Source organism: Canis lupus, chromosome 16 (genome assembly GCF_011100685.1).
Source record: "Canis lupus familiaris isolate Mischka breed German Shepherd chromosome 16, alternate assembly UU_Cfam_GSD_1.0, whole genome shotgun sequence".
NCBI classification, from domain to species: domain Eukaryota; kingdom Metazoa; phylum Chordata; class Mammalia; order Carnivora; family Canidae; genus Canis; species Canis lupus.
The window spans coordinates 60,250,147-60,263,478 of record NC_049237.1 but is presented as its reverse complement, the minus strand read 5'-3'; the positions used below and the strand labels follow the sequence as shown (position 1 = coordinate 60,263,478).

General features: G+C 52.8%; 1 protein-coding gene across 4 annotated transcripts in view; it reads left to right on the top strand.

The window, feature by feature from the left end:
* Positions 1 to 384: 384 nt before the first annotated feature.
* The window catches only part of ARHGEF10 (Rho guanine nucleotide exchange factor 10), an 89,360-nt gene continuing 76,412 nt past the window's right edge, over positions 385 to 13,332 (top strand). For 3 of the 4 annotated variants that reach the window (XM_038560553.1, XM_038560552.1, XM_038560549.1), the window contains exon 1: positions 385 to 443. The gene's annotated coding sequence lies outside the window, so the exon portion shown is untranslated. Of the gene's footprint in view, positions 444 to 751; positions 816 to 13,332 lie in introns of those variants that run through there. The other variant, XM_038560551.1, reaches the window with a different exon arrangement.

Genomic DNA, 13,332 nt, shown 5'->3' with positions numbered 1-13,332 from the left:
GTGGGGCGGGGGAGGCGTCCTGCCCACGACCCCCCACGCGTGCAAGCCCGAGGGTCCGCGGGGACCGGCCTCGGGTCGGGGGGAGGGTCCTGCTCACTGCGCAGCCCACGCGGGCAAGCCCGAGGATCCGCGGGAGGCCCGCGCGTGGGGAGGACTCTGCCCCGGGCCCCCCCACGCCTGCGCAGCCAGGCGGGGCGTTGGGCTCCGGAGGGGCCGCGGGCGGCCACGTGGCCCCGCAGGAATGCGCGGGCGTGGGGGCGGAGCGCGGCCGGGGACGGGCAGGCGCGCGGTCCAATGGGCTCGTGGCGGCGTCGGGCCCGGCCAATCAGCGCGCGGGGGCGGGGCGGCCGCCGTGTGGGCGGGGCCGGGGCGCATCCCTGGACGGCGGCGGCGGCGGGGCAGGGCGCGGGGCGCTCGGAGGGACGGCGGGCGGGTCCCGGCGGGTGAGTGCGGGCTGCGGGCGGGGCGCGCAGGGGCTCCGGGGGGCTCGGGCGGGAGCCGGGAGCCGGGAGCCGGGAGCCGGGTGGGGCGGGGGCGGGGCGGGGCGGGCGTACGCGGGGCCCCCGACGAGTGCAGCTGCTCCTCCCAAAGCCCCTTCGCCGTGGCTCCCGAACTCGCCGGAGCCCAGGGACCGGTGGCTTCTGGGCTGCGCGCCCCGACGAGCGCGGGATGGGGCGCAGACCGCCCGGTGTCCCTGGTGCCCCAGGAGGAGCGCAGGGCACGGCCCCGGGCAGCGCCCCAGCGGCAGGGGGGGCCGTCCTCACCGCGGCAGACAGGGCAGGCAGCAGGCCCGAGCGGCGCCCAGGACCGTGCAGGTGAGGCCCGAGCGGCGCCCCCCCCCCCCGGGGTGATGAGCAGGGGCTGTCGGCTGTGCGGGAGGCCCGCCAGGTCGGGGTCTGGGCGCAGCCACACGGCCGGTCGCGAGCTGAGCTGTTGATAGGAAGCCCGACTTCTCTCCTGTGAAGACAGTCTCGGGTCTGCTTTAGGAGGGAGGCAGTTACCGCTTCCAAGCAAGTGTTTGCCCTTCTCCCAGAGCATCACTGCTCCAGAAACCGAAGCGGGTGTGCAGGCCACAGGTCAGGAGGTGGGTCACTCCCACCCGAGGACGCTCCCCTCTGGACCCTAAATTCTCAACATAAACACCCGATTCCGCTCGTCACAGGGAATCAACAATCAGAAAAAACAGAGGTATTTGGCTCAGTGTGCTATTCATGTCCGTGACTCACTTTTGCTGGAGGTAAAACTTCTCATTAACCCAAAACCTCATGGGCTTTTGTCTTTTCTCTAGTTGAGCCAAAGAGTAAAAAGTAGCTGCCGGTGTTCTGGGTTTGGTGCAAGGGTTACATAGTTTCCCTGCAGGTGGAACATGGCAGGGGATAACTTTTTCACTGTTCATTTATTGCTTACAAAGTACACTTTGGACATTGTTACATAGGAAATAAGTATCAGAAAGCAAAGATGAGATTTACTGTTTCTGTTTTTAAAATCTAATTGGCAGCATTTCTTTGGCCCTCAGATAGGATTTGGTGGCCAACATCTGGGGTCAGGTGTACAGTAACTTTCTGTCATCAGATACAGACTTTGGTGATGCCGTTTGAGATGCTTTTTCCTAATTCATTGGTCTTTCCATTAAACAAGTGACAACTAGGGAAGAGGGAAAATTCAAAATTATTCAAGATGGCTTCCTACCTTTTAAAAGTTGAGCTTGGCTTTCTAGTTGGACTAAATGCATGCTCTTGATATTTTGAGGTGCCCTGTTTTCTCGGTAGTTTCTTTTGTGTTGAAGTCAGAAGGAGAGTCTTTGGGAATTCTGGATAGAGGCGTGCTGGTGGATCAAAGGGCTTGGGGTCAGGAGCCCTGGTTGAGTTCAGGAACTGCTTGCCTGACCCTGGGTGAGTCAGGGTATCCTACAGAGCTTCTGTTTACTCTTTATGAAATTGCTGGAAGGGAATGTCTGTGGAAAGGCTTTTTTTTTTTTTTTTTTTTTAAGATTTGCTGTATTTATCCTTGAGAGACACAGAGAGAGAGGCAGAGACCCAGGCAGAGGGAGAAGCAGGCTCCATGCAGGGAGCCTGACGTGGGACTCGATCCCGGGACCCTGGGGTTACACCCGGGGCGGAAAGCAGTGCTAAACCACTGAGCCACTCAGGGATCCCTTCCTGGTTGTCTTACAATCACCCAAGTGAATCGTACCTGCTGGTGGGAGGGGCTATCTCTGGGTTTTAATTTCCTATTTTAATTAAGTGATGGGAAAACGAGTTTTTGAGATATTGTAAAAATCTTTTTGAGTGTTAATATTTTTCTCTCCCAGGGACCACCTTGTGATATTAGAAATTACTTTTTAAAGTAGAATACAGCCTCCGAGCTGCCATGGGGTGCGGTGGGTGTGTGTTGGAGCTCGAGGAGTAGCGCATCGTGGTCGCCAAGGAAATCAGCCCCTTTAGCTTTCCTGAGAGGCTGCTGCCCTGCTGGCCCCTCCTAGGCTCTGGAAGCTTCACCCGGTGAGTCCCTTGCCGCTTGACTGGGCAAGTGATGAAAGGAAGAGAAGAAATGGTGAAGGGTGTCTGCGTCCCTGTACTCTGACAGCTGCACGTGGGAGGGGAACTCTGCCGCCGTGAGGCGAGTGGGGATCCCTGGGCTTTGCTTCGGGGGCTGAGGTCATGTCTTCATTCTCCGTGGCCGGAGCCCGACCCTTACCCGAGGGTGTTACTATTTTTAAGGAAGAACTAGGACACTTGCTCTGAGATGGGAATACCAAGTGGAAGGCTGCAGAGTCCGATGGAGGCATGATGATTGACCTTCGGCCTCGCTGGCGTGGCTCCTGTAGCTGCCCGCGTGGGGAGGCCCCGGAGCCAGCGTGGATCACAGCTTGCTGTGCGTAGGGAGCCTTTGCTTCTCTTCTTTCGCCCTGTTTCTCGGAAGGGGAAGTGGCGGGGTGCTGTGAGCTTGCTTTCGCGCGCGGAGAGCATGGTGGTCACGCTGACGCCAAGGTTCGTGGCAGGTGTCGGGGACCACCTGGCCCGAGGCTCTGGCACGTCAGTCCCTCGCTGCTCTGCCATCGAGCCGGGTTCTGCCTTTCTGAACAGCCGCTGGAGGGGCGAGGGGCGCGGAGGCTTAGGGCGTTGGCTGAGCCGTCGGTCCCGAAGGGGTATGTGTGGAGCCGGTGGGACGAGCCCAGGGGATTCCAAGGCTACGAGGACAGCATTTTTGAGGCCGTGAGAACATGCACGGGCGGAAAGAACTCGCTGGCTCTTTTCCCTCCCTGGGTGAGCGGGTCTGGGCCTGGCGGGGCCAGTTGATCGGAGGCCGGAGCTTGAGGGCTGTTGCTTGCTGCCTCCCACGGACGGGGACCCCCCCCCCCTCCTCGCTGCACAAGTGATAAGAAGGTTGCTTCGTGTTTGGTTCTGGAGAGCTCGGCTCGGCAGGGTGGTGGGGAGCGGCCTCCTCCTCAGAGGCACACACGCGGTGTGCTCTGCGTGGGCCTGTGAGTTCCGCCAGCACGCTGGCCGCTGCAGTTCCCTTTGCGTGGAGCAGGCCACGTTTCCCTTGGAGCTGAAATCTCCGCTCCTGCCCGTGGGTTCTGAGGATCACACGGGGCCGGGTCTCCAGGGTCTAGTTCAGGTCTCATTCCGCGTGGGCCTGCCGTGGGAGGGTGGGTGAGCGGCCCGCTGGCACTGCTGCACGCTCCTTCCTGAATTATCTGCGGACAGAGCCTGACTTGCGATGACTTAGCGGAAAAGGGGGACAGGTGCACCTCTCCGCACGCCCCCAGGAGGATGCGGGGCAGCAATCCCCGTAGCTGGAGCCGGCGGGAGAGGAGTGCACTTCCCAGGACCTTGGCCGGACGGAGATCTGGATGCTGGGATGCCTCTCTGTTCAGCTTTCTCGGGTGTGGATGGCAGGCAAGGAGAGGAAGTGTAATCGAGGCAGGTGTCTGGTTTCATGTGTAGGTGGATTCCTTGTATGGCTCATTTTCCTGGGGGGGGTCAGGATACAGAGGGCTGACCTGCTTGGCCCTGGGCAAGCCTGCTCTCAGGCATCCTGGCTGGGGCACCTTTCCCCCAGGGCTCAAGTCCGTGCTTAAGCCATGCGTTTAGGCCTCAGTGTCTCCTCTGCCAAGATGGCATGGAGACCGATAACTGCTGTACAAATATCAAGAGACAGGGCTGCTGAAGGTGAGGGGGTTGTAGTGCTTGTTCTTCACACGGGTCAGGTAGGACTTCACTGGGAAGGTGATTCTTGAGTCGAGATCTAAAGAAGTTGAGTGATAGTGCAACAGGAGCATCCTAAACAGCAGGACAAGCATGTGCAAAGGCCCTGGGGCTGGAGCATACCAGATATGTCCAGGAGCAGCAAGAAGGAGACAGTGGTAGGACATGAGCTCAGGGAGGTGACAGAGGATGATAGCCATTGCAGGGCTGTGACCACGTGGGCCGTGTTTAACTGGGCCATCTTGGCTGTAGTGTTGAGAAGAAATGACAGAGGGTTGAGGATGGGCGAGGGGGGTTGCTAATGGAGCTTTTACAGAAACTCAGGTAAGAGATGGGATGCAGCGCGGACCAGACGGGTGGTGGTAGGGCTCACGAGAGGAGAGAGGAGGGATCGGGGCCCCCCAGCTGTGGTTGCTTTGTCCTGAGCGAGGGGAAGGGGTTTCTGGTGGCAGGAGGTAGTGAGTGTGGGACATGCCAAGTAAAGTGGCTTTCACGCTGGCTCTGCTGATGTTCTGTTTGGGAGAACATCGAACATCTGCTCCCGTAGCGGCTTTCACGTACCCGTACCCCCGCTGTCGGAAAGTCCATGGCGAGCCCCGTGGCTCCTGTGAAAGATCTACGCTGTCCCCTGGTTTCCCTAACCGGAAGGAATCCGAACAGGACTGCCCTCCTCAGAAACAGCAGCCAAGTGGAAATCGCGTCGGGGTGTTCTGCAGTGCGCCAGTCCCGGGGGGCGGGTGGCACCCTCCGACTCCTCTCTGGGAGCCACGCTCGGCCTCCGGCGCGGAGCTTTGCCGCGTGTCCCCAGCCTCCGCTGTGTTTTAGCTCCATTCGTTTCGGGCTCCTCTTAGCAAGTTGCATCCTGAGGCCTGAGGGAGGCCAAAGAGAAGTGATCTTGGGGTCGCTGATTCTCCCGCATGAATGAATGGGAATTCCTGTTCGGCTTACACCATTTCTGCTATGAAAGGTTTCCGAGGAACACGGCACTTTCGGATATTAGGGGAACCTGCTATCATCCCGCAGGGTTAGCTTGAGTCTCGTGCTGCACAGAACATTCCATGACTTGTGTCTCATACCCGTGGAATTTCCGCTCTCTCACACCCTTCCCTCCTTTGCCCGGCCGCCACCCCGGCCCCTGGCACCGCCAATCTGTTCTTTATACGTATGAGCCCGTTTTCATTCCACGTAAGATGAGATCGTATGGTACTTGCCTTTCTCTGTTTGTCGGTCACATTCAGGTCGCTGTCAGGTCTCTCCTGTTGCTGCAAATACCAGAATTGCTCTTTTTACAGCAGAATAATATTCCACTGCGCTTGTATTATACTGTATTGTCTTTTTCCATGGATCCATCAGTGGCCCCTTAGGTTGTTCGCCGCCGTTGGCTATCGTGGATAATGCTGCAGCGACCATGGGGGTGCAGATTGTCTTTTTAAGGTAGTGTTTTCATGTTTTAGGATAAATACCAAAAAGGGGGATTGTTGAATCATGGTAGTTTTGTTTTTTGTTTTTTGAGGAACCTCCGTGGTGTTTTCCCCCAGTGGCTGCAGCAGTCTGCATTCCCCCCAACAGAGCAAGAGGGGCTCCTCTTTCTCCGCATCCTTGCCGACACCTGTTACCCGTATTGTTGTGACACCCGCCATTTCAATAGGTGGGAGGTGATTTCTCACTGTGGTTTAGATTTGCCTTTCCCTGATGGCCAGTGATGCTGATCACCTTTTCATGTACCTGTTGGCCACCTGTATGTTTTCTTCAGAAAGATATCTATTCAGATCCTCTGCCCATTTTTAAATTTGTTTTTTGGTTGCTGTGGTATGAATTCTCTATGTATTTTGCATATTAACCCTTTATGAGATACATGATTTGCAAATACTTTCTTCAATTTGGTACGTTGCCTTTTTGTTGATAGTTTCTTTAGCTCTGAGGAAGCTTTTTAGTTTGAAATAGTCCTACTTGTTTTTTTTTGTTTTTGTTTTTTTTTTTTTTTGCTGTTGTTGCCTTTGCTTTTGGCGTCAGATTCAAAAAGTCATCACCAAGACTGACGTCAGGGAGCTTACTGTTTTCTTCTAGGTGTTTATAGTTTTAGAGCTTATGTTAAAGTCTTTAATCCATTTCAGGTTAATTTTTGTGTATGTTGTGATGTAATGGTTCACTTTGATTCTTCTGCACGTAACTGTTTAGTGTTCCCAGCACCATTCGTTGAGAACACTGTCCTGTCTGCATCCTTTGTTGTAAGTGAAGTGAACGTGTGTGAGTTTATTTCTGAGCTCTTCGTTCTGTCCTGTGTCTGTCTTTGTGCTACCACCAAACCATCTTACTGATTTCCATAGCTTTGCAATGTAGTTTGATGTCAGGAAGTGTGAGCCTCTAGCTTTGTTCTTCTTTCTCAAGGTTGCTTCAGCTATTTGGGGTCTTTGTGGATCTCTACAAATTTTAGGATTGTTCTATTGTGAAAACGCCATTGGAATTTTGATGGGGATTGCGTTGAATCTGTACATTGCTCTGAAGTCAGTGGACATTTTAACAATGTTCTTTCAATCCATGAACATAGAATATCTTTTTCTTTATTCATATCTTTTTCAAGTTCTTTCATCTGTATAGGTTTTTCTTTCATTGTATAGGTTTTTAGTTACATTGGTTAAATGATTCCTAGACTTTTTTTTGGATGTGGTTGTAAATGAGAATATTTTCTTAATTTTTCTGATAATTTATATAGAAATGCAACAGATTTTTGCACATTGATTTTGTGTCCTATAACTTTACTGAATTAGTTTTAACCTTTATTTATTTATTTATTTATTTTGCTGGAGTCTTTAGGGTTTTCTTTTCTTTTTTTTTTTTTTAAGATTTTATTTATTTATTCATAGAGACGCAGCTAGAGAGAGAGAGGCAGAGACACAGGCAGAGGGAGAAGCAGGCTCCATGCAGGCAGCCCGACGTGGGACTCGATCCCGGGTCTCCAGGATCACGCCCTGGGCTGCAGGCGGTGCTAAACCGCTGTGCCACCGGGGCTGCCCTCTTTAGGGTTTTCTATATATATAGTGTCATATTGTCTGCATATAATGACGGTTTTGCTTCTTTCTTACCAATTAGATGCCTTTTATATCTTTTTTTGCCTAATTGCTGAGGCTAGGGCTTCCAGTACTATGTTGAGTAGACGTGGCCAGAGGACATTTTTGTCTTGTTCCTCATCTTAGGGGAGAAGCTTTCAGCCTTTCATTGTGGACTTATCATGTAGGGCCTTTATTATGTTGAAGTAAGTTTCCTCTAGATCCACTTGTTGAGAGCTTTTTTAAAAATCATAAATGGATATTGAATTTTGTCAAATGGTTTTCCTGCATTGATCATAATCCTATGATTTTTATCCTCTTTTTTTAGTGTGGTGCATCTCATTGGCTGGTTTGCAGATGTTGAGCCATCCTTGCATCCCTGGAATAAATTTCATTTGCTCATGGTGTTTGATCCTTTTAATGTGCTCATTTTGGTTTGCTACTGTTTGGTTGAGGATTTTTAAATCTTTGATTATCAGGGCTGTTGGCCTGTGATTTTCCTTAATTGTATTGTCTTTGTCTTATTTTAGTATCAGGGTAATGCTGGTCTCCTAAAATGCATTTGGAAGTGTTTCCTGTTCTTCTGTTTTTCTTGAAGAGTTTGAGGAGAATTGGTATTCTGATTTTAGTGTTTGGTAGACCTCATCAATGAAGCCATCTGACCTTGCCTATTTGTTTGTTGGGAGATTTTTGATTATCAATTCAGTCTTCTTACTAGTAATTGGTCTGTTTAGACTTTCTGTTTCTTCATGATTCAGTCTTTGAAGGTTGTTTATAAGAATTCTCCATTTCTCCTAGTTTGTACAATTTATTGGCTTATGATTGTTCATGTTAGTTTCTTGTGATCCTTGGTATTTCTGTGGTGTCCGTTGTAATGGCTCATCTTTTACTTCTCGTTTTATTTGAGTCCTCTCTCTTTTTTTCTTAGTAGGTCTAGTGAAAGGCTTTTCAGTTTCATCTTTTCAAAAAACTGGCTCTTCATTTTATTGATGTTTTCTATTGTCTTTTTGTCTTTATTTGTCCTACCCCATCTTTGTTAATTCTGTGCTTCTGCTAACTTTGGGCTTAGTTTGTTCTTTATTTTCTAGTTCTTCAAGTATAGAGTTGGATTGTTCATTTGATATTTTTCTTGTTTCTTAACATTTTTAGCATTTATTGCTACAAATTTCCTTTTCAGAGCTGATTTGCCTGCATCCCATAGGTTTTGGAGTGTTGTGTTTCCATTTTCCTTTGTCTCAAAGTATTCTTTAAAATTTTCTTTTGATTTCTTCTTTGACTAATTGCTTAATCAGTAGGATATTGTTTAATCTCCACATATTTATGTTTTTCCTCATTTTTTGGGGGATTGATTTCTAGTTTCATACCATTGTGGTTGGAAGAGGTGCTTGACAGGATTTCAGTCTTCTTAAATTTATTGAAACTTGTTTTGTCACCTAACATGCACTCTCCTGGAGAATGTCCCATGTGTACTTGAGAAGAAGGTATATTCTGCTTTTGAAATGAATGTCCTATGTATGTTGAGCCCATCTTGTCTAATGTGCCACTTCAGGCCAATGTTTCCTTATTGATTTTCTGTCTGGACCATCTGTCACACCTACTCTACCTTAAGATTTGGTGGGGTTCAAGGAGAAGATGCCCACCACTTTGGAGGGCTGCAGGTTAAGGAGTCTTTAGTCTTCTAATCATCATCATCTTCATGGTCATGAGCCTCTGCTCTTGCCTTGTGGCCTCCCAAGTCTTGCCCTTCATCCCCTTGGCCCTCTGCCCCAGTGCCCCATGCACCCTGATTCCAGAATAACCTTTTCAAAAGGCAGCTTTGATCTCATCAGTCACCTGACTGAACCCCGCTGTGGATCCCCTCTGAGCCAAGGATGAAGCCCTGTCCTGAATGGGGGTCCTTTTTTTTTTTTTTTTTTTTTTTTTTTGGGTTTCAGAAAATATTTATTGGAACTGAAAGTAAATGCTCATATACTTAAAACATCATGATGACATATCAGTAATTCCCAAGTGAAATAACTTGGATGCTTTCACTTTTCAGGATTTGACTCCATCAGGACTTAACGTGAAATTTCCTATAGCCTAGGACAGATGGACTCCAGAGGCTACATAAGGATGCCCTAATGATGTCTAATCCAGATTTCAAAGTCATTCCAGTACCCACATTTGTTTGCCAAAAAGATAAACATTAAGTTGTTAGGGTACCAATTGTGTGACTAATCCCTCACCGGTCCCATGGCAGGTGAGCTGTCTCTCCTTCTGTAATGGGGCCTTCCTCGCTTCCTGCTCCCCTGCTTTCAGTCTTCCTCTGGGAAGTACTCTCTTCTCCCCAGCTCTGGGCTCCTTCTGTCCTAGCAGAGTCTTAGCCAGCTCTATTTCTGCCTCCCTGCTACAGGACTGCTGTGTGGGCAAAGTGACAGTGCCATCTGGATACCCTCTTCTTCCTCTTCCCGGGGTCCACAGTGTGGCTTCAGCCAGTGTTGGGCAGGTGGGCAGCCCTGACATCACGGGATGGGGGGGGGGGTCGTGTCTTGGAGGGAGGGAGCAGGTGGGACTGGGCCACCCCCCAGCAGGCTCCCCTGCTGCCCTTGGTGTGTGAGGAGAGAGGCTCACTGTGCTCTGGGGTGACGGTACTTATTCTGGATCTGACTCATGTAATAACACATTTGCACGGCGCCCATTCTTCTCTTTGGGAGCCTCATCAGGACAACGCTTCCTGTGGTAACACCCTCCCTGCAGGACTGGGAGTCTGGGGCCAGCCCCTCAGTGTTAGGAGGCTCGCCCCCGAGCTCAGTGGTTGCCCTGTGGGGAGAGCGGGCACAGACTCAGGCCCCGGGGGCTTCCCAGGGGACTGCCATTGGAGGCCCGACGTCCCTGTCAGAGAGGATGATTTTTAAAGTTGGAGTTTACTTTCTGCAGGAAATCTCTAGGCATGTGGGTCTTAGTGGAGGGACTTGGGGTTTCCGTCTGGGTCACGTCCTGAGCTGACCCTTTCCTGGGATGCTCTGTAGCTGTGCTTGGAGCAGGCACACAGGGTGATGTGGGGGATCACAGGGAGCCTGACGAGCTGAGGAGGGGGATCAGCCCCAGAATTAGAGAAAGGGACGCTTGTCGGACTGTGGGGGTTGGGGGGCACAGAATGTTTTCAGTAGAAGCAGAGACAAGTGTAGCGTTTCTTTCCTTCCAGGAGTAACTTTCTGTTCTTTTGTTTTATGAACGTAATATTAATGAAAACATTTCTCAAATACATTGTCTGTTAAAGACAAAATTACTCCTCCATGCATTTGTCCAGGTGACTTTGAGGTTTAGAGAAAACTGGATTGTTCCAACTCAGATGACCCACGTTTGTGCGTTCACCGTGGGCAGGCCTCTAGGAGCTTTCCGGGGGATGTGCTCTCTGGTGGTGAAGCATTTGCCCTCTGTCAGTCTCCTCTTGGTAAATTGATCCTTGGAGGGTAGGAGGATCGCAGCCTCGCTGCTCCTGGCAGAGCCGTGTGGACCCCACGCAGGGCAGGCCCCCATCCATCCTGCATCCCAGACTCCGCCAGTCAGCAAGCAGCCCATCCAGTTCTGTGGTTTGGGTATTTAAGAGACAGAAGAAGAGGCCAGTGGGAGTGAGCGGCAGGGGGGGAGGCATTGTGCACCCTGGAGAGGTGAGGGCAGGAGGGGCAGCAGAGCAGGGTACAGGTCCTTAGTGTTCACAGTCCTGCGACCTCCCCACCTGCGTCTCTGGCTGCCCACACTGACCAGCCAGGAGCTCCTGCTGCACCCAGCTGCTGACCACTGCCACTTCCTCCCCTTCCCTCCTTCCTCCCCCCCACCCCTTCCCTGCTTCTTCCTTCCTCTCTCCTCCGTCCTCATAGTTTTGTTGAAAGTGAACTACATTCTGGGTTTTGTTCCGGTAGTAGGCCCTAAATAATAACTAGGTGTATGTTTTTCCAGCTCCACAAGTGTGCAGGGTATGACTCGGGCATTAGCTAGAGGTTACGGGCTTTCCTTCTTTAGAAGCCAGCGTGTAGCGGCTGGCAGCTTTTATAGTGAGCCCCTGTGGACAGGCTCCGTGGTGGTGTCTGTCCTGAGCCGTATTCCCCTGGGGTGGGCTCAGTGGGGGAGGGCTCCTTCACTTGCCTTTCTTTCTCTCTCTAGAAAAAAGTGATGGTGCTCTTGTCCTGACTGGGTTAGGAGGAATGTAGAGACTAGAGCAATAAACAAGAAGGTGGACATACAGAAGAATTCATCTCAGCAGATGTGGAGGGGGAGGAGGGAGGCAGGGGTGCGGAGGCCCCTGGAGGCGGGGAGAGGAGGCAGGGGTGCTGAGGCCCCTGGGGGTGGGGGGAGGAGGCAGGGGTGCAGAGGTCCTGGGGGTGGGGGGGAGGAGGCAGGGGTGCGGAGGCCCTGGGGGGTCGGGGGGAGAAGGCAGGGGTGTGACGCCCCCAGGAGCAGGGGGAGGAGGCAGGGGTGCGGAGGCCCTGCAGGGGGACATGTGTGCTGAGCTACAGGGGCCAGGCAGCGGGGCGGGAGGGCCTGGAGGATGGGCAGGGCCTGAGAGCGCAGGTGTGGGAAGCGCCTGGGCCCAGCGGTACCCGTGGCTTCCCTGTCCTGTGAGCTGGGCTCCATTTCTGAGGCTTTGAGGTAGGCCTGTCCCTGCTGGATGGCCTCTGCTCTACCCTGGCAGCCTAGGGGCCTCACCAGGTCATTGCCTGACGCCCCAGGACTCTGTTCGGCGTGGTATTTTGTTTCCTGGAGGCTGGATATCGTCATGCTCCACAGCCACTTGCTTGCTGGGAAGAGATGTGTCCTTTCCCTGTGGCTGGGAGGAAGCAGGGCACGTGGGAGAGTGGGTTTATGCAGATCTGCAGCCAGCGTGGCGATGGCAGGACCACGAGCTGGGGATAGCCCATGGGATGCCCTGTCCCAGCCTCTGGCTGGACGAGCACACCCTCTGGGTTGAGGGGCGGTGGGGGCAGGGGTGGGGGGTTCTCACATGGATTCCCTGGACCCTGGCTGTTTGGGAAAGAGCTGGTTGACAGCTGGTGGCCGGAGGTTTCCTAATGGCCCTTGACACAGAGTGAATATGCTTCTCTTTTAATTTTTTTTTTTCTTCTCGGGCCTGGGTGAAGGAGGGGAGGAGATCTGGGCATCGGCGTTGGTCTGACATGAGCACGTTGCTTATAGTCAGACGCGGACACCAGACGCCCCCGTGTAGCCCTAGTGACATGATGCCTCGCCACGGCACCGGCAGTAAAATACGGTGACCACAGGGGAGACGTCCCAGATGGCTAAGTCCCCTGCATGCATCCAGGAAGGTTCTCTTTCCTTCCTTCCTTGCTTTTGTGAGCACTGCCTAAGTCTCTGAAAATGTTCAGTGCAGGGGGTCCGCCGTGGAACTGGATTAAACTTAGACAGTGCCGTCCCAGCAAGGTGTGAGCCCTGAGGCCTGGTGTGCTTTCCCTTTTGTGGTCTCTGTGGATGGTGAGCCTTGCTGATGTGGTGTTGATCTAGAGGCTCTTGCTTTTAGGTAGGCCCAGACTCGTGCACCTGCTGTGGGTCCTCGGGAGCTCCTGGCTCACACTGACTGCTCAGCATCCAGCTCCCTGCCCCCTTGACCCCAGGCTCTGTCCTTGGCATCATCTCCCCTTAGGCATGAGGACTGGGGCCCTGAGGCTCCTTGCTCTAGCAAGTGTCTGCGCTAATGCTCCAAGCCAGCCCCTTGGTCTAGGCCACAGGGTGCCGTGTGCCTCTGACATGTCTTTGCAGGTGCTCTGGTTCTGGTGCGATCCATGGTGGTGGGCTTGGGTGGATCTGGGCCGCGCACAGGCCCAGCCACCTGCCACCCAGATTGTGGGGAGTCTGGAGGGTGGATGTTAGGGAGCCATCCGGTGCATGACATGTTGTGTGCTCTGCAGAACTGAGCCTGATGTGCGTGAGCATGTCCCCTCGGGGTGGTGGCCTGGCCTCAGGGACCTGGGGTCCTCTCCGGCCCAGCAGCCCTGCAGGAGGGTTGCCAGCTGAGGACACAGAGACACGGACTGCAGGCAGAGGTTGGGAGAACAGGGTGTCCCCAGCATCCAGGCCCC